Raw genomic sequence first — 25,038 nt, 5'->3', positions numbered from 1 at the left:
GTAGGGAACTATTTCCCAAATTCTTTTTTTTTTTTTTTTTTTTTTTTTTTTTTTTTTTTTTTGCTGAGGCAATTGGGATTAAGTGATTTGCCCAGGGTCACACAGCCAGGAAGTGTTAAATGTCTGAAGTCATATTTGAACATCAATTCTCTAAATATTATTTATATTATATAAAATCCATGTTATTCCCTTAAAATTCATATTGTTTTAAATGAATAAGTTCTGGAGATCATTAGGATTTAGAGGATTAAATATTTATGTTCAGTTAAAGAGAATTTATTAAGCATATGGCAGGTTTAGGACCATATCACATAGCATTGTTGACTTGTTAATTCTAAATCATAATTCTGAATAATCTTCAGATACTTCCTTCCCTACATATCCCACATATATTATATCTCTTCTGATGATTAAGAACAATGAAAACAGCTCAGGCATTATGAGAGGGTTTCATAATGGCATGCAGTTTAATAAATGACTTTCACTGCTTAATTTAAAACTTTCATGTTTGTTTTGTTTATTGAAGTATAATTTTAAGTATAATAGCAAATATTATGTATTAACATATTTGGAAGGTCCAAATATATTAATATATTTAGACAATTCAGAAATATTGTCCCTTTATTTTAAGTTGGTAGAATTTTCCTATATTTTCCTTTGTCTCTTTCCATTTCCTATATTTTCTTACATCTCCATGAGAGAAGTAGAAATCATCATTGGTGGGTTATTGAAAGCAACTATTTTAATGACACTAGAAATGAATATGAGAAGAGGCTCAAACTCTTTTGTTATTGATACACATACATATACACGAATCCCTACCTTTAGCTAACTAGCTAGAGCATTTATTACATGCTTACTTTGTGCATAAAATGATTAATTAAATCTTTTACTTCCTTTATATAACCTTGTCACAAAAATTTGTTTCTTGTTAGTGAACATTGAAGTAGACTAATGTAACTATTCTGTGTTCAATATAATTTCCATTTTAAATAAATCTTTAATCAAAATTTGATTCTTTTAGATCTTGCTCAATTTCATTTGGAGACTAGGCTAGTAAACCAAGACAATTAAGATAGTCACCTTTTGCGGTAACATCATTTTATGGTAAAGGATATCTTGTGAATCTAGATTAAGAACTTAAACTAACCTAATGTAATGAATTCAATTTAAGAAATGCTTATTAAATATCTATTGTGTACAGAATACTTAGCTGCACTAGGTATGGGATGGAGAGACTGTCAAGACAATTGAATAAAGCACTACATTATTTGAGTTATTGAATTATTATTGAGCTTTCCTCAGACTCTTTGAAATATGTAGTACGTATATTACTGTCCTTTAACTTTCTGTTAAGGTCTGAAGCAAGATTCTCCAAGTTAAGCCTTTTTTCACTTTTTCTCTGTTCACATTTAATAAAACATGGTCACATCAAGAAATTTGCTGTCCAATATAAATATGAGAATGTTAAAATAATGTTAGCATATATGATATGAGAGCTTGACTTATTGATGGATAGTATATATGTGGATTGTTATTATTGATAGTCTTTCATTCATTGCTTTTTAAATGGCACCATCATAGAAACAGCAGAAAAAGATCTTCCCTTCACCTTAGACTTTATATCATTGTGATGTAAGGTTTATGGAGAATCATATTAGTAACTCAGGAATAAAATGATGGCAATCACAAAGAGTTGAAATCATGGATTTCTTCAAGAATGGTAGAATATTAAAATTCAAAAAGAACTCTACAATTAAAGAATGCCATTAAGTTTAACCGAAATACTCTCTATTTCTGTTTTTACTACATTAATTCCAAATCTTCTGAGTGTTAAAAGAATAGAACTTGCCATTCCAAGAGTATATTTATTGATTTATCAGATACCTGAATCACATCTCCATCAGTCCCCCCCAAGACAATAATGTGAAATTGTGAATGTGATTTAGTAATGCCATGTAATGTGATTTGGTAGCTACCTGTGAGAGTATTATCTAATAGATTATGTAGTAGTTTGCTCTAGTCTAGTCTAATCTCCATATTTAATATTAGCAGGAACCTTGAAATGATCTTTTCCTAGTCACCAGGACAGGGGTACCTTATAGAAACCTGCCCTGACAAAACACAGGCATATTCTTATAACTTTGACTTAGGGAACAGGATGTAATTTTCTGCCTTGATGCAAGATTTTTTCCACAGGTTCTTAACACAGATGAAAATGTCTCATGGTTAACTCTTAGAAACAATTTCTATGTTAAGGAAAACACTTGCTTATTCCTGTACATTTTACTTTCTTCAACCCTTTAATTTGTCATCCTTTTTAAAATATTGTTTCCATTTTTCTCTCTTTCCCATCACTCCCCTCTTTTTCTCCCCCATAATCTCTTTTGTGATTTTCTTCTTCTAGTTTTTCTATTCTTAAAATCTCCTATTTCTTCAAAAGTAAAAAGGACAGGTAGAAAAGGTGCAAAAAGGGTGGGGTTTTAGAACTGCCTCCAATTCCCTTGGCTCTGATCATGTAAAAGGAGCAGAAACAAGTCACTAGAGCCAGAGAAACTTTGGATTTGAATGTTCCAAGTTGTCAAGTGTTTTATTTCATCCGGAGAAAATAGAGACTAGGGAAGCTTAATTGATATGGGTCAGGAATTCTAAATCTGTGTGATTTCATTTAAGACATTTGTTATGAACTGGGTTTGAACCCAAATATAGTTCAGTGTAAAAGCACACACAGCAACAAGAAAGCCTAGCAACTTGAACATTCAATTCCATAAAAAAAAAAAGCAAAAAAACAAAACCAAAATCAAAAAAGCAACTTTTTCTTGGCTTTTGTTTGTAGAGTTTCAAAGTAAACCTCAAGCCAGGTGGGGGTAGTCTAGTTTTACAAAAACCAGTTTCTATTTTCATATGGTACCTAAATTGTTGACAGTACGACACCAGTCTTTTCCCTTTATTTAATAAAAATCATACTGAGCTGAATTTAGACTTGGTTCCTGAGTGAGCTTGTTAAGAGATTTTTTCCTTTAGCTTTCTTAAAGGTCACACTTTGCTCACTTCATTTTTAACATATTACAACTGTATTTTAAAGTCTTATAGTATGATGATCATGCCAAAGTACAAGGTAGATCAAAGACATTTCTTCTTAATGAGGATGAGGAGGCTTTGGATATTTTCAGACTTAGTTAGCTAAAAGATAACAGGCCAAAATTGTCCATCTGACTAACTTGATTCCTAGAGTTCCAAGATAGTTTTTAGAAACTTTTTGTGAACTTGAACTTTTAAAAAATTTTAATTCTATATCCTTCATTTTGTTCTTTCAAAATTAACTTAAAAATGTGTGCCAGATGCACTGAGAAATCCAATTTTTGCTGTTCTTCCTTCTTTCTAGGGGCCATACCATCAGTCACATAATAGTGGGGATGTGAACATGGCAGAGATCTGGTTCTTTTATTTTATATCTATTTTTAATTTGAACTGACTTGGGCTACATTGGAATTTAAAAAGATAATTAATGTATTGAATTATTTGCATGCCTTCCCTTTTTTGTCTACTTTGGGATAATTGATGATTAATGAATTTAATTCAGCTTTAGTGTCGAGTCATGCTAACATTTTCCCTGAACTTTCTAAGCTAGGTTTTCACAAAGTCCAGTTTATACATCTGTCTTTGGCTACTACTGATGACAAGGTCTCTTTAAGTTTCCTGTTGCTTTTAATTCACAAGTGTGTATTCTAAAGGAACATGAATTTAGAATACAGAATAAAAAACTGTCTGGGAGATGAAAACTATCAGTAAGACAAGTGAAAAATTTATCAGATGATTTGCTTTTTGAAAGCATGACAGTTTGAATCAGACACCATTACTATGCTCCCTACCAAAACTGCTAGCTTTATTAAATATTTTTAAGGAAGCATGACCCTTATTTTCCTTATGGTTAGATGGTCTATAATATTTACCTACAATAGTATTACTTTTCTTTTTTAAAAAATTTTTTTCTTTATTCCTTTCTTTCTTTCTATGTAGACTGTTTCTGACTGCCCTAATAATGATGCAGTTCTTAGGGAACTAATCATGTATCATCTTCCATTTAGGAATGCAAACAATTCAACTTTATTTAGTATCTTATGATTTCTCTTCATGTTTACTTTTTAATGTTTTTCCTGAGTCTTATGTTTGGAGGTAGAATTTTCTCTTAATTTCAGGCCTTTTCATTAGGAATGCTTACAGGTTCTTCATTTCACTAAATTTCCATTTTTTTTCCATGAAGGATTCCACTGAGTTTTGTTGTATATGTTATTTTTGGTTAGCTCCTTTGCCTTCCAGAATATCATATATATATTTCAAGTTGCCCACTCCTCTCTCATAGAATATATGAATATTCCTAATTGTAGTTCCACAATATTTTAGTTGTTTGTTTTTTAATTGTGTTAACTTTTCTCTTTGACATGGGAGCTCTGAAATTTGACAATAATGTTCATGGGAGTTTAAATTTGGAGACCTCTTTTAGAAGGTTATTAGTGGATTCTCTGAATTTATGTTTTATCCTCTGAATCAAAAGTTTTAATTTCTTGAAATGTATCTAAGTTATTTGTTTGTTTTTCATATAGTCCTGTTTTGTTGTTCATATAGTCCTATGACCAGGTTATCTTTTTTTTAATTTTCAATAGAATTTTGTTTTCCAAATCATGTAAAGATAGTTTTCAACATTCATTTTTGTAAGACTTTATGTTCCAATTTTTCTCTCTCCCTTCTCCAAAACAGCAAGTAATCTGATAACAGGTTAAACATGTGCAATTCTTTTAAACATACTTTCATATTTGTCATGTTATGCAAGAAAAATAAGCTGATCATTCTTTTGTTTCTTGATGTTTCATGGAGTCTCACTTGCTCAATTTTAATTTTTAGGGAATTAGTTTCTTTGAGTTTTTGTACTTTTTTTTTTTTTCTATTTGGTTAGTTCTGCTTTTTAAAGAGCTGTTTTCTTCAGTGAATTTTTGTGTCCCTTTTATAATTAAGCCAATTCTCGTTTTTTTAGGTGTTATTTTCAGCATTTTTGCATATTTCATTTACCAAATTGTTAATGCTCTTTCATAGTCTTCTTGCATAACACTCATATCTTTTCCCAATTTCCCCTCTACCACTCTTTCTTTACCTCCTCCAGGAATTTTTGTTGGGCTTGTGTTCATTTAGCATTTTTATTTGTGGTTTTGTTTATAGCAGTTTTCACATTGTTGTTTTCTTCTGAGTTTATATTTCGGTCCTCCTTGGAATTGTATTGACTTTTTATTAAATTATTTTTTGGTTGTTATTTGCACATTTTTCCACCCTATTAACTTTAAACTTTATATTAAACTTGGATGCTCCTTACTTGAGGGTGGGGAGGTACTATCTCAAATTTCAGCATTTTCCCCATGTTACAGTTTCAGAACTAGTTTTGAGAGTCTGCAAGTTTAGGGTGCATCTAAAGTGTAGGTCACTCTCCTCCTGGATTGCATTCAGTTCTTTACCCAGCTATAATTACCTTTTGATGTTTCTCTTAGCTCTGGAACTGTAACCAGGTCCCTTTCTCTTTTGCAACCACAATCAATAATGTTCTTCGCTACCTTGGAACTACAGCCAAGATCCCTGATCCCTTGTAATGGATCAAAAGTCATCCTCTCCTGACTGACCACAAACATTCACTTCCTCTCTGGAACTGCCACCCAGAATTGCATATGGGAAAAAAGTACTAATCAGTGCCAGCTGCATTCAGTGCCAGAAAAGGGGCCCCTTGTAATTCCTGAGCAGCTGTCTAACTCCTTAACTGCCATCTTTGAACTGAGAGCTCCCAAAGTTGTTGCTGCTGCTGCTATTACAACCTACTTCAAAAACCATTACTGGTGCTTCCTCACTATATCCTGTGGGCTGGTCACCACACTGCTGAGCTACTACATTGTCTTAAGTTGGAAAAGTGTCTCATCTTGACCTTTTGTTAACTCTGTCTCTCAGAAATCAATTGAGATGCAATTTTTAAATTGCTTAAAGCAGAAAATTGGCAGAGTTTGGCTGTCTTGCTAAATCTTTGGTGGAGGTCTTTTACCTTCTAATCCTATTTGCATTCAGCCTATACTCTCTTTTTAAACTATTTTTTTTCAATTAATAACAGTTCACCATTTTTCCTTTCCTCTCTACTCTTACCTCCTCCAACAAAAATGAAACAAAGGTATCCATAGTCAAGCAAAACAAATTTCCATGTCTCATAAGATAGGCTCTAGTCTGCACCCTGACTCCATCACCACACTGTGGTTTCATCACAAGCCATCTTGGACCATCAGACTTGCCTGTCCCATCCTTAAAGCCTCAGCAATAGTCCTGTAAGCATAATGTTTCTCTTTTCCTGCCCCTTTTCTTTCCCTCACATAAAGACCAATCATAATTTTGTTTTAATATTTAATTTAACATTTATTCTTTTGTTTTCTTTTTATGCCCTTCTTTGCAATCCATCCATCATGATTGTTTGTTTTTGTTTTTGTTTTTAATTAGGACATATCCTTCTTTTATTCTGCTTTTCTTTTTCTTTTTACTTTTCTTTCTCCATTTCTTTTTTGACCAAAATATATTTTTCTGTACCCAACTGTGTGTGTTTTCTTCCCTTTTTTAGCCAATTTAGATGTAAGTGAAATTCAAAAGTAGCCTATTCCCCCATCTACCTCTTTTTTCTTACTTGTACAATATTTTATTTGCACACTAATTTCCCATACTCTTTCTTTCCCATCCCTCTTACCTTTTTCAATTCTTTATTGAAGATTTTGAAAACCACTTCCAGTTCTTCTATCTTATTAAATTGCCCTCTCTATTTGGTTTTGAGAAAACACATGTATCATCAGTATTAGAAAGTTTAAAAAAATTACTAATATTTTACCATTCTGTTTACTTTTTATGTTTTTCTTGTCCAGTGTTTATATTTCAAAATTTCTATTCAGTTCTGAACTTCTAATCTAAGATATAAGACCTCTATTTCATTCAAAATCCATTTTTTGCCCAAAGAATTATACACAGCTATAAGCCCTTTTATTTTACTTTATTTTGGTCTTCTATACTACCTCATTCCATGCTTTCCACTTCTTTTTGGGCTAGCTACTAAATCTTGTGTGATCCTAACTATGGCTCCTTGGTACTTGAATTCTTTCTGGGTATGTCAGTACTTTTTCTTTGATCTGGAAGCTTTGGATTTGGGTTATGATGTCCCTGGGAAGTTTTCATTTAGGGTTTTCAGGAAGTGACTAATGATTTCTTTCTATTTCTACTTTCCCCTCTAGTTATAAGAGAACTGTGCATTTTTCTTTTTATTTCTTTTTTCCTCAATAGTATTTTATTTTTCCAAATACATTTAAAGATAGTTTTTTGAGTAAGATTTTGTGTTCCAAATTTTTTCTCCCTCTCTCTTTTTCCTCTACCCTCCCTCCAAGACAGCAGGTAATCCAATTTAGGGTATACATGTATAGCACTTTAAAAAAATATTTCCATATTTATCATATTACATGTACTTTTCTTATAAGACATCTTGAAGAATAATATCTAAGCTTTTTTAAGGATATGACTTTTAGATAGCCTGGTGATTCTTGATTTATCTCTCCTTTACCTGCTTTTCATATCAGTTATTTTTTTGAGATAACCTTCCATTTTCTTCTCCTTTTTTCATTTTCATTTTATTTTACTATTTTCTATAGTCTCTTTTCATTTCTTTTATCCACAACTGTCATTTATTTTCTAACTTTTTCCTCAAGTACTCTCATTTTTTTCAATTGTTTTCTCTAGTATTTTCATTTCATTTATAAAATCATTTTAGCTTTTTTTTTTAAACTCTTGCTTTATCTCTTCCAATATTATTAGTAAATACTTTATTTGTATGCCTATTTTATATACCTATGTGCTCAAGGTCATGTAAAAATTTCTGTGCCCAAATTTTTCTTTTCTTTTGAGACTTTTCTTGTAAGGATTTTGAAGTCATTCTCTTCTTCATAGTTTATATTTTGAGGATCTCTGTCATAATTGTAACTTTGTGGTAGGGTATTATTTTTGTTTATATAATTTATTTATTATGCCAACTTTATTTCCTGAATTTGATTTTGTATGAGACAGTTCTAAAGGGAATGGTTGAACAAATTGGTCCTGTTTGCATTATTTTGGGTCCTACTGCTGCTTTCTTGGGGTGCTGAGTGGTATGTTATTTTAGGATATCAGGGATAGTTCAGGCAAGGCTCCTCCAAGTTTTCAGTGCTCCCATAGTGGTATGATCCAGGGCATTCTGAATATTATCTTCATAATCTTAACTCTACAAGTTCCTGACCTGGATTTGAGGCAAAATAACACAATGATGAGTTAGCTCCATACTGGAGCTGGAGTTCCAGTACAACACTGCTGGACTCAGCCACCATTATCCGGAGGAAAGCTCTGCAGCTCAGAGTAACCGAAGTATAAATTCCCCTTTGGTCTGAACTTCCTTTGTTAATTCTTCTGTCATAGACTCAAATTAGGCTCTAAGCTGGACAGAAAACTGCTTCATTCCTAGTGCCAGAGCCATACAACTGCTGCTTGCTTCTGTATTTGCTCTTCTTCCAGTAGGTGGGGTTCTATGAATGCTTCTTGCCTTATACTGCCACCGCTCCTTAGTCTATACTGGAAATGCGATCCAGCTGTATACAGTAAGTGACCAGCTATCAGCTGAAATCTGTTCATGATTGTTGCATGAACTCAGCACCCTCTCTTCTTACCCTATTACCTATTCCTAGGTAGGCCCTCATTCAGTCCTCAGTATGGAAGGCTCTAGTCATCCTGCACACTGGTCTAAATGCCATCTTCCATGGACCTCTCTCATTTGTCTTGTTATGCCAACTGGGCTGGAAAAAATTACTCATTGAGATTGTTTTAATTAATTTACAAATAAGTACTCAACATGGTACATTTGTAGAATAGTTATGGGGAAGAGATCAACTGTACTATTTCTATTCCACCATCTTGGTTGGTCTCGCAATACATTTTAAGGGAAAATTTTTTTTTCCATTTCAGATTTTAGATTAAAGACTTCTTAATCAATCTGGGGAATTCTCATGAGAAATAATCTTCTTGATCATTTCTCTTTAGAGCTAGAAGGAACCTTGGTGGGTCATCTAGTTCAGGACTTCTTAAACTTTAACCACTCACAATCCTTTTTTGCCCAAGGAATATTTACATGACCCTGGGAATCTAGGTATATAAAATAGGTTACAAATCAAACATTTACTGATAATAAATCATAATTTACAACCCTCATCTTTAGTTATGAGACCCACATGGGGATACAACCCAGAGTTTAAGTAACTGGAATGTAGTTTGAGTCCCTCATTTTATAGATAAGAAAATGGAAGCCCAGGGAAGTTGAATCAGTATATTATTAAAGACTTCCTATGTGCCAAGAAATTGTGATAAGCTTTCAAAATATAAAAAAAGTAAAAAATAGTCCCTGTCTTCAAGACACTTACATTACAGCTTATAAATAGGTACAAACAAGATATATATGTAATAGGATAATTCTGTTAAGAGAATTGGCAAAGATTTTCTGCAGAAAATGGTATCTGAATTCAGTTTGAAGTGGCAATAAAGTATTTCTGCCATAGGAGACAGCCAGTGGAAAGATATGAATGTCAGAGATGAATATTGTGTTGGAAACAGCTTGTAGGGCAAGATGGAGAGTATGTAAAGGGGAGTAAGAAGACTGGAAAGATTATAGAGTTTTAGCTGCCTTAATATATGATTTTATATTGATCTTTGAGGTAACATGAAGCTATTGGAATTTATTGATTTTGGGGTGAGGTGGGAAATGACATGGTTGGACCTAGGTTTTAGGAAAATCATGCTGGCCCCTGTGTAAGGGACGGATTATAAAAGGGAGAGACATGAGGCTTGGAGACAAATTTAGAAGCTTATTTTAATAGTAGACAAGAGGTAATAAGGGGTTGAATTAGAATCATCATGGGGGTAAAAAGAAGGGGACAAAGAGCAAATGTTTTGAAGACAGAAACAAAAATATGCAACTGATTATTTAGTCAGTTGTGAGATAAATGAAGAATAAAAGATGATACTGAAAGCTCAAACCTGTGTATTTGAGAAGATTGTGATGCCATAGATGGTAATATAGATATTTGGAATAAGGAAGAGTAGGGGGAAATAATTTGGATGTGTTGAGTTTGAGATGGTGCCTATAGTAATCTAGTTCTATATATTCTAAAGACAGTTGACAATGACAGATAATGCCAGGGTTTAAGAGAGAGAGTACAGGGTAGTTATTTAGGTCTAGGAATCACATGTATTGAAATGGAAATTGAATTCATGGAAATGATTTCATCATCAAGAACCAACTTGCCAAGCTCACAGAGATAATAAATGGCAAAGCTGAGCTTTGACTTCTGTTCCTTTGACTCCAAATCTAGCACTCTTTTCAGCCCCTGAACTATACTCTTTCTCATATCAGATCCCTTCATTATGGTACTATTCAGAAACATATAGCAAGATTCTCACTTCTTATGTCATTCTTTCACCCCCAAAATCATAGTCTCTAAATGGAAAATAATCATGAATGTGAACATTATACAGACTTCCATATTTTACCAAGTGCTTTACAAATTTTATTTAAATTTTTCCTTTTAACAACCCTGCAAAGTAGATGCTCTTATTATCCTCACTTTATAGGTAAGAAAACTGACTGAAAGAGGATGATGACTTGGCTCAAGGTCACATAGCTAGTAAGTGTCTGAGGACAGATTTGAATGCAGATCCTTCTGGCACTCAATTCACTGCTCCACCTAGTGTCCCTATCCAAGTTTAGTGACCTATTTTTTGAAGATCCTTTTAAAATGAACATTTCCATATGACTCTCTCAAAGGAATCGAGGCCCTTGACATTATTAAAGCAATATTTCTGTGCAATTCCATTAAATTTATTCCATTTTGCTTTATTTTTAGAAAAGGCATTGCATATTTTAAGAGTTCTTAAATTTCTTAGATTCCATCTTTTCAATGATTTGATGATTTTCCACCAGATTTTTCTATGACAGCAAAAATTCAAAGAACGAAATTGTAACAACTTTCTAATCCCTAATCCCTAATCTGCTCACTAAGTATTCCCTTATTAGCCCCACCTTCTGATAGAGTGACCAATAAGACCTATGGGCTTTTGTTCTGGGATCTACTTAGCAAGTTCCTTGCTAGAACTGCTATAATCTTTGCCAGGACATCCTGATGCTACCCTAAGGCTACCATTTTCTGGCAATAAGAAAACAAATTCAAACCTTCTCTCCTACCTACCCATCCACCTCACCCTCACTGAGGAGGCAAAGGTAATGGCAATAGGAACCCTGCTCTGCCTGGGTTGACATTGTGCTATGATGCAGCAGTGTTCGTCCAGATAATCAAAGAACAGAAAGAAATGAGGCAGGCACAGGCATGTATGTGTGATTCCACCAGGCCTAAAGACAATAGTACTAGTATTCAGCTAGGGACAATTTTTGACTCCAAGAATTGACTTAGGCAGGAACTGAAGGTGGTACAAAGTGAACTTCTCATAGAGAAAAATGAAAAAGCTTTGAGGTCTATCAAGCATTCAGAAAGTGAACAACAGGAAATATAAGAGAAAAATTCAACTTACCAAAAGATCTTAGGCAAGATGAAAACTCAAAAACAATGAGTAAAAAAAAGATAATTCAGCAGGAAGATATTAATAATAAAAAGGGAAGTTGGCTTCTAGGACATCTAAATGAATTCAAACATCTCTGAATAAAAATTGTAAGACAAAGAAAAACAAATCAACTTGGGATGAGAAAAAGGACCCTTTGTATTCTCTAGGGAGCAAAGAATCATAGTAGAATGTTCCTGAGTGGTTTCAATAAAACAATAAGAATTGTACAAGAAGAAATTATGATCTGTACCACAGAAATAATTGACCAAATAGAAAGGCATCATTCCATAGTGGCAAATCTCTACAAATTAATGGGGGGAAAAAAAAAACACAACTGAATGGGAATATGGATACACAGAAATGAAGGATAGTCTGGAAGAAGAGAAGCAAAAAGACAAAATAGTATACATGGTCTCTATACAAACAAAACATATTAATCTTAAAGACAGGATTCATAGAAATAATTATGGGAATAAAAGTTTCCCCAAAGAAAATCCTAAAAACCACAGTGCAAAAAATAATACAAGAAAACTATCCAGAACTTCTAAATAGAGAAAACAAAGCATCACTGAGATGAATCCATAAATCTCATGCTTGGAATAAACAAAACAAAAGAAAAAACCCATATTGCAAATTTCAGAACATAAGATGATTATGACAACAAATTTTGTTAGCAACTTAAGAGAAAGGCCTTCAAAAACAAAATAAAAGAAATTTGAATAACACAAGACTGTTTGCATCCATCATAAATTGTGGAAGGGAATGGAATATATTCAAGATACAGAATGGTATTCCTTGCCAACCTGAGCCTAATCATTAATGAAAAAAGATAGCCAATTCAGTCGTGACACTGGAAGAAAGAAGGGAAGGACGGAGACTGATTGTTTTCTTTTCCTACACTCCAGACAACAGAAAAACAAGAAAGGTAGAAAGATACCATAATCAAGGAAGGCACAAGTAATTAAGTTATCTCAGAGAGAAAGGGAGAGGAGAAGAAGGGACTAGAAAGAAAAAGATAGCTATGAAGTTAAAAACAACAACAATAACTAAAAAATAATAGCAGAAAGACCATTAAAATATTTCTTAAAGTACATACAGAGATAAGTATGAAAGTGTAAGTTAAGTAGAAGACTTATAAGAGAAACAAGACTGAAACACTACATGCTATATCTTCCAGTACCCTGCTTGTAAGTGAATCAGTGTTTTTCATATGTGTGGTGATGGGGAAGGGAGGATTAAAGGTAAAAGGGTAGGTAGAAGGTGAGGAGGATGTGTGATGGACTCTAATCAAGTCAATAGTAAACAATGAAGGGAAAAGAATTCCCTGGCCTCTCAGAAAGAAGGGAGTAAAATAGCAAAAAAGAGATTGAAACAGAGGGAAAGAGAGTGTAAATGGTTTTTCATTGGTCCTACTGAATTCAGGAGCTACCCACTGAAGAATATCTTCATTGGAAAAAGAGAGACAGAAAGAGATTCTATAATAGAAAATGTGGACTTTACAAAGGTTAAAATCAGCAGGGATTTGTTGTTTAGAGAAATCATTATTCCTTTAAGAGTTTGGTATCTCTATGGACCCTATTCTTCCTCAGAAAAAGAAGACTCAGAGCTCTTGAGGTAACTGACATTTGGAAGGGTGAGAAAGCATAAACCTAGATTCATGGCAAATGGGGTAGAGTGAGAAGTATCACAAGGAGAGCAGGGAATAAAACTGAACTGCATAATCAAATACATGAGAAAGTTTCTCCTACTACTTCTAACCTCTCATCTTCTTTATCTACTTCAGGAATTGACATCCTAAGAAAAGGGTATGAGGGGCAAAATCTGCAAAGAAACTGTTTAAAAGAATCAAAAGATTCCTTATAAGTTTTAATTCTTGGAGGAATATAAATACTAAGGACAGAATGAAATATAAAAGGATCAAAGGATTAAAGTCTGGAATAGAAAGATAAGAATTAAGAGCATGAGAGACAGAAATCCTTTTTTAAAAAAAAACAGAATGTGAAAATTAAAAAACAAACAAAAGAAGTTACAGGTGAAATGGAAGGAGAATTTTACTTAATAAAGAAAAAGAACTTGGTTACTAGAAAAAAAGAAATAGACAAAGCAATTATAATGTTAAAATTCCAAAATAAAAGGGATTGACACATGGGTTTGAGAAACTGAATTAGGGTAAAGAGAAAAGAGTTTGTAGAAATAGGCTTCTCTTAAGATAGAAGGAGCTAATATACTGAAGAAAGTACTCTTTCAGAAGAAAGAATGTGGGGGAAATGCAAATTTGAAAAAATAAAGAGATGGAGAAAAATATAGATATATCCTTCATAATTTTGAATATGAATAGATTGAACAATCCATTAAAATGAAAACAAGCAACAAATAAAGTTAAGAAAGCAAAACCCACAATTTATTTATTAGAAGAAATTCACCAAAAAACAGATATGCACAGAATAAACCAAGGATGTCGGAAAAAAATGTACTCTGTAACAAATGAATCCAGTAAAACCAAGAATTGTAAATATGATTTCAGATAAAAGGAAATACAGAAATTCACAATATAAAAAACAGATAAGAAGGAAATTGCATTGTACTGAATTCAACTACATTGAAAAGAACTATAGACAACAAACCAATATCGGTATTAGGCATATATGATCCAAATGCCTTAGCACCTAAATTCATGAAGGAAAAATAACTGAATAAATAGAAAATATAGATAGTAATACAGTAATGATGGGAATACTCATCTCCATTTTAGACAAATCTAACAGGAAGATAAAGAAATGGGACAGTAGAGAATTGAGCAAATTATTGAAGAAACTAGAGTCAAAAGATTTAAAGAGAATCTTCTAAGTGGGCCTGTACAAAAAAAAAACAAAAAAAAAACATATTTATCATCATCATATGGAACTTTTTTGGGGGGTGGGGAAAGGATAAACATTTTAAAATAAAATAAATGCTTTAAAAATTTTTTTCTGTAGTATATTTCATTTCACTTTTATTTGCACTGTTATATTACTGCTGTGCCATAAGCTTTTTTTTTTTTTTTTTTTTTTTTTTTTTAAGTTTCTTTTGGGATATCTTTCTTTTGAACAACCTATTCTTCTGGTTTAGGAATAATTTGTTCCTTTTCAGTAAGTATTATCTCGATATTGCAAGGAGAACTCTTGTATGGGTTGATTTGACCATAAGCCCTGTAAGTACATGGTTGCATTTTGGTGGCCTTGACAATGACAAAAATAATTCATATCCAAACCTTTCAGTTCCACATGACTCTGCATTTTTAAGCATTATGCAGCAAGAATTCAGCCTGCTTTTTGGTTCACTGATTCTGTGGCCAACCCTGCTGCTTAGCATGGGCATAACTGCCAGTACCTTATATTGGTGGAAGGGGATACATTGTTTCTTCAATGTGACATCTTTCAAATACTTAGTAGCTTTTTGGATATTCATGACCTTGATAGCTTGGGCTGTTTTCATAGGTGTTCTTGAAGAGAAGCCAGAGATTTGAGCCCCTTGATTTCCATGATTTTGTGGGGTTCTCTGGATCAAGAGAATACCTCACCATTTTAAATAATTGGCTAAGACAGCTCAAGAAAAAGAGACCATATGGAATTTTTACCAAAAAAGAGAAATATTGCTAATTAATGTAAAAAAAGGCAGAAATAGCAAATAAATCATTTATAAACCATAATGCTTTGTGGGGGAGGGGATGGGGAGAGATTGAATCTCTTCAAGAAGTACAAATAAAAGACATATTCAAATAGTGACTTAACTACGAAATCCTAACTAGGAGGTGGGTCACAAATGATTCCATGGTTATATGGAAGGAAATGATATAAACAGTAAATATATCACAGTTTCTGGAATTCTTTTAATATAATTTTTAGAAAGAAAATTGTGTCCCTAAAAGATACATTAACAAAATAAAAATGAAGAATAATAAATTAAATGTGCAATTTTAAAAATAGAAAATTAGAAAGCCAACAAATAATCCCAAACTAAGCACAAATAAAATTGGGAGAGAAACAGGTAAACTAGAAATTAAAATATTAATTAAAAAAAAAGTTTTTGAACAAACGAACAAAATTGATAAACTTTAGCTAACCTGATTAAAAAGACAAGGGCAGAAAGTTAAATTAATAAAATAGCAAATGAGCAAGGTGAAATCACAGTCCAATTCAATAAAAACAAATATTAGAACTTATGCATAGTTGTCTTATGAGACAACTGAAAACATACACATACACACACACACAATAGAATTCCTTCAAAAATATAACATCTGTCCAAACTAGCAGAAAAACAAATCAAGATTTTAAATAGCCCTGGTTGACAAAAGGAAATCAAACTGTCTATAAAGGAACTACCAATGGAAGAGGAGGAGGAAGAAGAAAAAGGAGTCATAACAGCAGCTGTTGCTAATGGATTCACAAGACATCTGTTTTAAATGTTTTAAACAGCAGTTAGTACCAATACCCATACAAATTATTTTCAATAAAGTACTAATACTATAACCAGGAAATGATAAAGCAAAGGAGACAAACTATAGCCCAATCATTAATGAATATCAATTCAAAAATTTAAAATAAAATTCTCTCAAATAGATTATATAGCATTTCAGCTAAGAGGATAAACAAATTTGAATTCTACCAAGGATGCTATTATTAGTAGTAATTATATTGTATATATAATTATATATTAAATATTACATATATAATTATATTATAATTAATAATTGTGTTAAAAACAAAAATGTGCAAAATATAACTATCTCAACACATTCAAAAGATGCCTTTGACAAAATAAATATCCATTCATATTAAAAACCCTATAAATATATGCATATAGTTAGAGTTTTAAAATATGATTTTAAAGTAGCTATTTATAGTTAAAATATACTAAAATTTCTTAAATTGTGAGTCACAGTCACATGTGGGCTCTTATAACTGAATATAGGAGTTGGAAAATTATGATTTATTATTAGTGAATATTTGATTTGAATACTTTTTATGTATCTATATATCTGATATGTCATATAAAATTTCTCAGGCAAAAAGGGGTAACAAGTGGAAAAGTTTAAGAAGTCCCAACATATTCATTGATAATATACTACAAGCTTTTCCAAGGATGTCCACTCTTTTCACTAATAATTTGATATAGTTCTTAGCAGAAAAACAAAAGTAAGAAATTTAAGGCATAAAGATAGGTAAAGAGAATATAAAGTAAACCTCTATTTCTGATGACATGATGGTTTACTTAGAAAATCTATTTGAAGTAATAACTTCAGCAAAGCTAAAAATTATAAACACAAAAATCAACTATTTTACTACATAATAGTAACAAAATCCAAGAGATAGTAATAGGAAAATATCATTCAAATATAAATACAAAATGTATATTATTGGAGGATACAAAATGCTTATATAAACTCAATTAAAAGTGTTCCTTAGAGAAATGAAGAACAACTTAAATAACTGGAGGAATATTGGCTTATGCCTGGATCCTGACAGTGATAACACTGTCTGCGTTAATTTTTATAATTTTAATGTTAAATCAGTTATATCATCAAAGAGATACTTGACAACACTCTATTAAATAGATTCTTTAGAAAGAGAAATATTTAAAATTTCCAGAGAAATAATAAAGAAGGTAGAGATGTATACCTTGAACTATATTGTAGAACAACAGTCATCAAAATAATTTGGTATTGATTTAAAAATATAGAAGTAAGGGCAACAAGGTGATGGAGTGAATAGAGGCCAGCCCTGAAGTCAGAAGTTCAAATAAGACCTCAGACACTTAATACTTCCTAGGTGTGTGACCCTGGGCAAGTCACTTACCCCGAATTGTCTCAGCAAAGACAAATAAGCAAATAAATTAATAGATAGATAAATAAATAAATGAACAACCAAATAAATAAATGGATGAATGAATGGATAAACTAATGAATAAATGAGTAAAAATATTAGACCAATGGCATAAAAATAAACTACTTTTCAATAAACCTGAAAACATACATTGTGTAAGAAAGAATTCTCTATTTTGCAAAAACTGGGAAATTTAGAAAGTATTCTGGAAGAAATTAGGCTTAAACCAACATCTTTTGCCATATTTTACAAAACATTATATATATATATGTGTGTGTGTGTGATGTTAATATTAAATATCACATGAAAAAAATTTAGAAGTAGTTCAAAACCTTTTTCAGCTATGAATATCATGTATTTTAATAAAAAAGGAAGATAGAGGCAATTACAAAAGATAAAATAAGTTACTTTGATTATATGAAAGTGATAAGCTTCTATACAAACAAAATTGATCTATATGAATAAATGCATGCATTAAGTGTGAAAAGTACTATGCTAAGTGATGGAGAGAAAAATAGAGAAGTAAAACAGTTCCTGCTCTCAAGTAGCTCACATTCTAATGGAAGAAACAATATAAATGGAAGGTTTTAGCAAGAAATCAGATGAAAAGCCCCACGGTACTTATTAGGTACACTGGCAAAACAGATGGTAATGCCTCTTCTTTATTTAAGATAGGAAAGAAAATAGTTTAGTGGGAAAAATATCTTTGTATCAGATTTCTCTGATAAAGATGCCATATCTAAGACATGTAGGAAACTTACAAATATGGATAAAACTAAAATTGTTCCCCAAAGAGAAGTGATCAAAGGACATTAATAAACAGTTCTCAAAAGCATTGCAAGCTCAAAAAGTAGCTACATGTGCAAAAATATTTTTCATGATGGCAAAATATTGGAAATTGAGGAGATGCCTATCAATTGGGGAATGGCTAAACAAGCTGTCATATATGAATTTAATACAATACTATTGTGCAATAAGAAATGAATAGACAGATTTCATAAAATATGGAAAGACATGTGCAAACTTATTCAAAGTGAAATAAATTTGCAAAACTTAATTGTTGTAAATTGTATACAGTATCAGCAACATGATGATGATTATGATTGATTCAGCTCTTTTCAGCAATATGGTAACTCAAGAGAAATTACGAAGAAAGAAAGTAACAAAGGAAAATGCTATCCATAATCAAATAAAGAACTGATAGCCTTGGAATGCAGATTGAAGCATTTTTTTCCCACTTTATTTTTTCTAGTTTTTTAAAAAATCTGTTTCTGTTTTTACAAGTGTGAATAATATGGAAATATGTTTTACATGATAGTAGATGTATAAACCACATCAAAATGCCTACCATCTTCAGAAGAGGGGTGGGGAGGAAGAAAGAGAGGAAGAAAAATTAATAACTCAAAATCTAGTAAAAATGAATGCTAAAAATTTTCTTGACATATAACTAGCGGAAAATAAATATTATTTAAACAATTGCAAGCTATTATCAACCACATGAAAAAATGTTTCAAATCACTAATATAAGCTAAAGGCAAATTAAAGCACATCAAAATAATGAGGTTTCACCTTAGTTCATGAAGAATTGGAAAAGATGACAAAAATGGGACTAGTATTGAAGTTATTAAATAATAAGCATACTGGTATATTATTGGAACTCTGAATCAGTACAATCATTTTAAAAAAGCATTTTGGAATTAATACAGTCCATATTTTTTGACCCAGAGATTCTACTACTAGTCACTTATTCCAGTGAAGTCACTGATAAAAAAAAACAGTCCCCATAAGCATTAAAATGTTTATAGTAACACTATTTGTGGTAGCAAATAATTGGAAACAAAGTAAATGCTCATCTTTTGGGGATGGCTAAGCAAATTATGATATGCAAATGAAGTAGAATATTATATACTGTACAAACTACAAATAGACATGGAGAAATAGGGATTTGCTAAAGATGAGCTAAGAAAACAAATGGAAATGGCAACAACTACAAAACAATCAAAAGCAAATGCTAAAAAATTATAAAGAATAGCATGGCCCCCCAAAAGAGATATGAAAAGATATAGCATGTGAGGTCCACATGTAGAACATTTTATGTATATTCAAGCCATTTTAAATATATTGATATCTTTTGCAGCTTTTTTGCTCTTATTCTTTTTTTTTTTTTTTCTTTAAAATGCTATTTGTTATGTAGGTCGCTCTTTAGGGTGGAGAAGGGAGACCTATTAAAAGAAATTCTAAGAATATAAAAGAAAAGATAACATTTAATTTTTAAAAAAGAAATACTACCTAAAAATAATCAAATCATGTCTAGTTGGTTTTTGACTTTAAATAATAAGTAGATATTTTAATTCAAAATCATATTTCTCCTAGACAACTCTCCTTGAGAAAAGGGACTTTTTTCATTTTCTCTCTTTGTATCCCTAGCACCTAAAACAATGCCTATGCACATAGACATTGCTTAATTAATACTTTTTTAGAAAAATGAATCCTCCTCAGAAGACATCTATTTAACTTTTTCATTGGTACTCCCTTCCCCTTCCTCCCTCCCACCCTACACTCATAACATCATACACAAAATTATATTTTAATTTAAGACTTTTATCTGGATCATTCCACACTTTAGGTGGCATTATTCTTTTCATCCAATATAATATATCTCATTTCCTCTGCCATCTATATTGACCATGTCCTGTCAACCTTTTAAATACCCATTTTTTTCACCTGTTCTGTAAGTCCTTCTGTACCATATTTGTGCCTTATTTATTACTTTATTTGCCTTCTCCTTTCTGAATTTGAATTTTAAAATGTATGTATATACATTTATAGATAGATATTTACATCTATTTATATATCTTTTTGTAAAATTTTAATATGTGGAAAAAGTTAAGTAATTATAGAATTTATCAGAAAAGCCAAGAAATGAGATACAATTTAAATGTACAAAAGACAATAAAAAAGTTATTTAAAATATATCATATATAAGAATAAATGGTAAATACATTGTTGCTATATAAGATTGATGAAAATTCTAACATGATAATGAAAAACCAAAGGCTTTTAATAAGTTTTTTTTTCCCTGTCTTTATATATCCACCCCCCTCAACCAATGTCAACTTTGATTTAACTAGAAGAGTGTGTAATACCCAAGGGTGGTAAACCATATGGAAAGAGAGAAGTCTCTAATGCAATATTTACTAGAAGTTAGTAGTCTGGTGTCCTTTGTGGTCTCAGGATAATTCTGAGGATCACATGCATCTTTTTTCACTTACTTGTCCTTGAGCACCCTCTCAAGCTTTGGTTCTGAGTCGCAGGAAGCCATTGGAACAATATGGATGAAAGCCAGATTGAATAATTTCCAGGAGAAAATAGAAAAGGAGGAAGGCAAGAGGCAATGTTTTCCTTAAATTTACATATGAAGAACAGAAGAGAGTAGTAGTTGGAATGAGTTTGTATTTTAGATTATTAAGTTCAGCTCATTACGGAAAATGACAAGGATAGATTTGAATGGAAAATTGGATATTTGTAAAATTGATATGGGATAGGAGCATTGAATTAATGAGTGAAATCATATGGTTGTTTGCCTCTTATAAAGTAGAGCAGTGTTGAATGAGAAGAGGGCAGATTTCTCTCCTTACAGACTATTTCCAAGTCCTTGTCTAACTTATTTGCATTAGTATTATTATATCTAAGAAAATATAGTAAACTTTTTCTGTCTTCCTAGAAATTTAAATTTCTTTCTCCTGATAGCTGATAACTTTCTAGAATACAAAGCCTCAAAGTACTATAGATTTTTAAAAGCTTTGAAATGGGAAAAAAAGAAAAGAAAATATATTGGAAATGGAGGGACTATAAAGGGGATCAGCTCATCTCCCCCCTCCCTTTCCAGATGGTGCTTGTAAATATTACTTAATATCAGTTGCCTACTGGAGGTTTTGAGGAAGCATATGACTAGAAATTCTGATGAACATCTGGAAAACAATTTGCAAGTATGGCAGGAAAGGATGAGAATGTCCATTACTCTTGGACCCAAAGATCCTAATGCAAGACATACTAAGGAAGTCAAAGACAGATACAAAGGGCTCATATATACCAAAATCTTGATAACACTTTTTGTAGCAGCAAAGTAAGTGCCTATCTATTTGGGAAAACCAAAGAAATTGTGGCATATGATTGTAATGTAATAATATTGCACTATAAGAAACAATGGTGAAGTTTGGGATTGAAAACCACCTCTTATCCTTACCCCTTATAAAAATTCAGAGTGAAGTAAACAGAACCAGGAAAACAATACACATAATGACTTATGTTGTGAATGAAAAAGAACAATAATGACCAAATTTGGCTTTAGAATAAAGATGACAAAAGTAACTTTTCTAATTTTGTGAAGAAGTGGGAGACTATAGATTTGGAATGTCTGATATGGTCTTTGTGTTGATAGTTTTGGCTTAACTATTTGCTAAAAGAGAAGGCTCACAAAAGCAGAAAAGATATTTATTCAGAAATGTATATGACAAAAACAAAGGGTGTCAGTAATTTTTTTTTAAATAAGGAGTGGAAGCTTTTAAAAAAAAGTTCTGAGGTAGAGTTGCAACTACTTTTGCTACTAGCAATATTTTTAAAATAGGGAGACCTAGTTTACCTAAAATAGTTCTATTTGTAACAACATTGCTCTTTTGTGCTCTCTAGTTCTGTTCTGTATTATACATGTGCCATAAAGATTCTGGATAAGTTCATGGCATTTGGAGGAATTGCATCTTACTTCATGGTATCATTTTCCAGAGTTATCACCCTTAAACTTATGAAATAATATTTGCAAATTAGTACAGGGCAATTCTATAGAAAATCTCTTATGACTATGATAGACTTTCTCAAAGATTCTACAGAAAACATCTTTTTTTTTTAATCTCATAAACTGTGTAGCAGTTAGTACCCATATTTCTGGAACTGAGATGGGAAGCTGATTGCCCATCACGTTATTTATTTTCCATAGCCTTAGCCCTTAATGATTGGTTTAACATAATGAATCTCTGGAATTTTTGCCTCTTTAAGCTCCACCTATTTTGTTCTCTGAGAAGACTTCTAAAATTCTTATTAGTTGTGGTAACCTTTTATTATGTTTAGAGGACATAGAGAAAATACTCTAGTCTAATATAAGTAAAATGATAAAGTCTGTGTTCAGAATAATTGGCTGCGTGATTCTAAATATTGGGAGTCAAATGCTGTACATATTTTCACCAGAAAAATAACATTAAAAAATAAAATAGAGCACTTTATTTTTAATACAGGATTATGCCATCTGAACGTACTTCAAATTATTCCTTTGCTTCTATATAAGCTGTCCTAGAAATTGTGTAAAAATATTATATTGAATTGTTATTATAGACCAAGTATTATTTATAATAATCCATTGCACTTGTATAATATTTTAAAGCTATCAATAGTTTTCTTCATATGTTTTGTTATCACATAATCCTAAAACCAGTCATTTGAGATAGGGCTAGATAGTTATTATCTCCATTCTGCAGACGAGTAAACTGAGGCTTAGTGAGATTAATTTACCCAAGGACATTCAGCCAACACTTTTCTTCTAACTCCAAATCTGGTACCTTTTCCACTAAATCAGGAAAACAAGCTAGGATTTTTTTTTTCCCCTGAGTCTGGGGTTAAGTGACTTGCCCAGGGTCACACAGCTAGGAAGTGTTAAGTATCTGAGATAAGATTTGAACTCGGGTCTTCCTGAATTCAGGGCTGGTGCTCTATCCACTGCGCCACCTAGCTGCCCCCACAAGCTGGGATTTACAATTGAAACTGAACATAGAGATCTAAATTGCAAAATATACATTTAATAAATATATATGTACACATATGATATATATATGTATATATGTATTATGTGTGTATATATATGCACCTGTATTTAAAGAAAGATCAGATTGTGGGACTGCCTCAGTCTTTCTACAACACCTGGCTGCCTTTATATTTGTCACTCTACCACCTGCTTACTGCAAACTCCAAAGGCTTGTCCTTATACATATGTAATAGTCATGGCCTGGGTCAGGCACACTACACTTCAAAGCAAGCAAATTGCTGCTGGCATTTATCACATTGCCTCACAGCTGAACTATCCCTGCCCCCACCCCATCCTAGGCTGTAAAAATTCCTGCCTTTTTAGAGAAAGCCTGTACTTGCTTGAGAAACTTTTTCCTTCTGTGATTTAGAGGCAGGGCTTGAATTACTGATGAGAGGGAAAACAGCTTTGACAGTAAAAGTTTATGATGTTCTAGTCTGTTCCATTGATATGTAGTTGCTAAAAGCCAATCTCCTAACATTCACTTCCCCACTTAACATTATTTCTCTTCTTCCCTGCTCTCATCCTATAGTCTTGAGGACACATTTATTCTGATCTTTTATTGGTAAATAGCAGCAAAGAATTTGGTTCTGACCTATTACCTTTTAGATAGTAAGATCCAACCCACCAGCCCATGGTACATATGTTTTCTGGAGTTGAAATCAAGCCTCAGACACTTATTAGTGTTGTCACCTAGGGCAAGTCACTTAACCTTTAATTGCCTCAGTTTCCTCATCTGTAAAATGAGGACAATAAAAGCACCTACTTCCCAGGATTATTATGAGAATCAAATGAAATAATTATAAAGTGCTTAAAAGTGAAGTACCTGGCATATATATATATATATATATATATATATATATATATATATATATATATATAAATGTCGGCTGCTGTTATTGCTATCACCACCACCACCATCATTACTGTTACTGCTGCTACGATCACCATCAATTACCACTGCCACCACTACATCACTACTACACCACAACTATGCCACCATTACTACGACCAGTATTACTACTACTACTACTACTACTATCATTACCATTACTATTACTACCACCACTATCTCTACATTTCTGAAAAGCTTCCACTAATATTAGCCAATAAATCTAGTAGGACCAGATGTTCTATTGATAGGTAGACGATTCTCATCCATTATGAAGTTCAGTCACAATTTATATATTTTCTCATCTAAACTTTTAAGAATGTAAGTCAGCATAATGCAGTGGAGAGACCTTCTGAATTAGAAGTCTAGAGATATATTTGTTGCGTCATGTCATTTCCTAACACTGTGACCTTAACCATGTTCTTCAATCTGTGACTCAGTTTCCTTATTTGTAAAAATGAGGAGGTTGAACTGAATTTTCTTTTAATATCCTGTCAGCTCTAAAAATCAATGGAGCTTTTATATTGTTGACATTCCAAATTCCAAAAAAGAAGTAATACTTCTTTTGTTGGTTTGGGAATAATTAGTCTTCCTAGTTTTACCACTTGTTTTGCTTTTTTTCCTCTTGGGTTTTTTGTCTCATTCATTCAACCCCTCTCTGTGTTATCGTCTCAACTGTTTTCTGTTCCTGAAGCATCTTCCATGTTTATGTTCTTGCCCTTTGCTATCTAGATGTCAAGTAC

At 32.2% G+C, this 25,038-nt stretch overlaps 1 protein-coding gene across 15 annotated transcripts in view; it reads left to right on the top strand.

Moving 5' to 3' along the window:
- The window catches only part of TTLL5 (tubulin tyrosine ligase like 5), a 402,838-nt gene that overhangs the window by 285,453 nt on the left and 92,347 nt on the right, over nt 1–25,038 (top strand). The gene's annotated exons all lie outside the window — the stretch shown is intronic.

The sequence above is a fragment of the Sminthopsis crassicaudata genome, chromosome 2 (assembly GCF_048593235.1).
Source record: "Sminthopsis crassicaudata isolate SCR6 chromosome 2, ASM4859323v1, whole genome shotgun sequence".
Taxonomy (NCBI): domain Eukaryota; kingdom Metazoa; phylum Chordata; class Mammalia; order Dasyuromorphia; family Dasyuridae; genus Sminthopsis; species Sminthopsis crassicaudata.
Note: the sequence above shows the minus strand (reverse complement) of the source record. Positions and strands in the feature narration are given on the sequence as shown.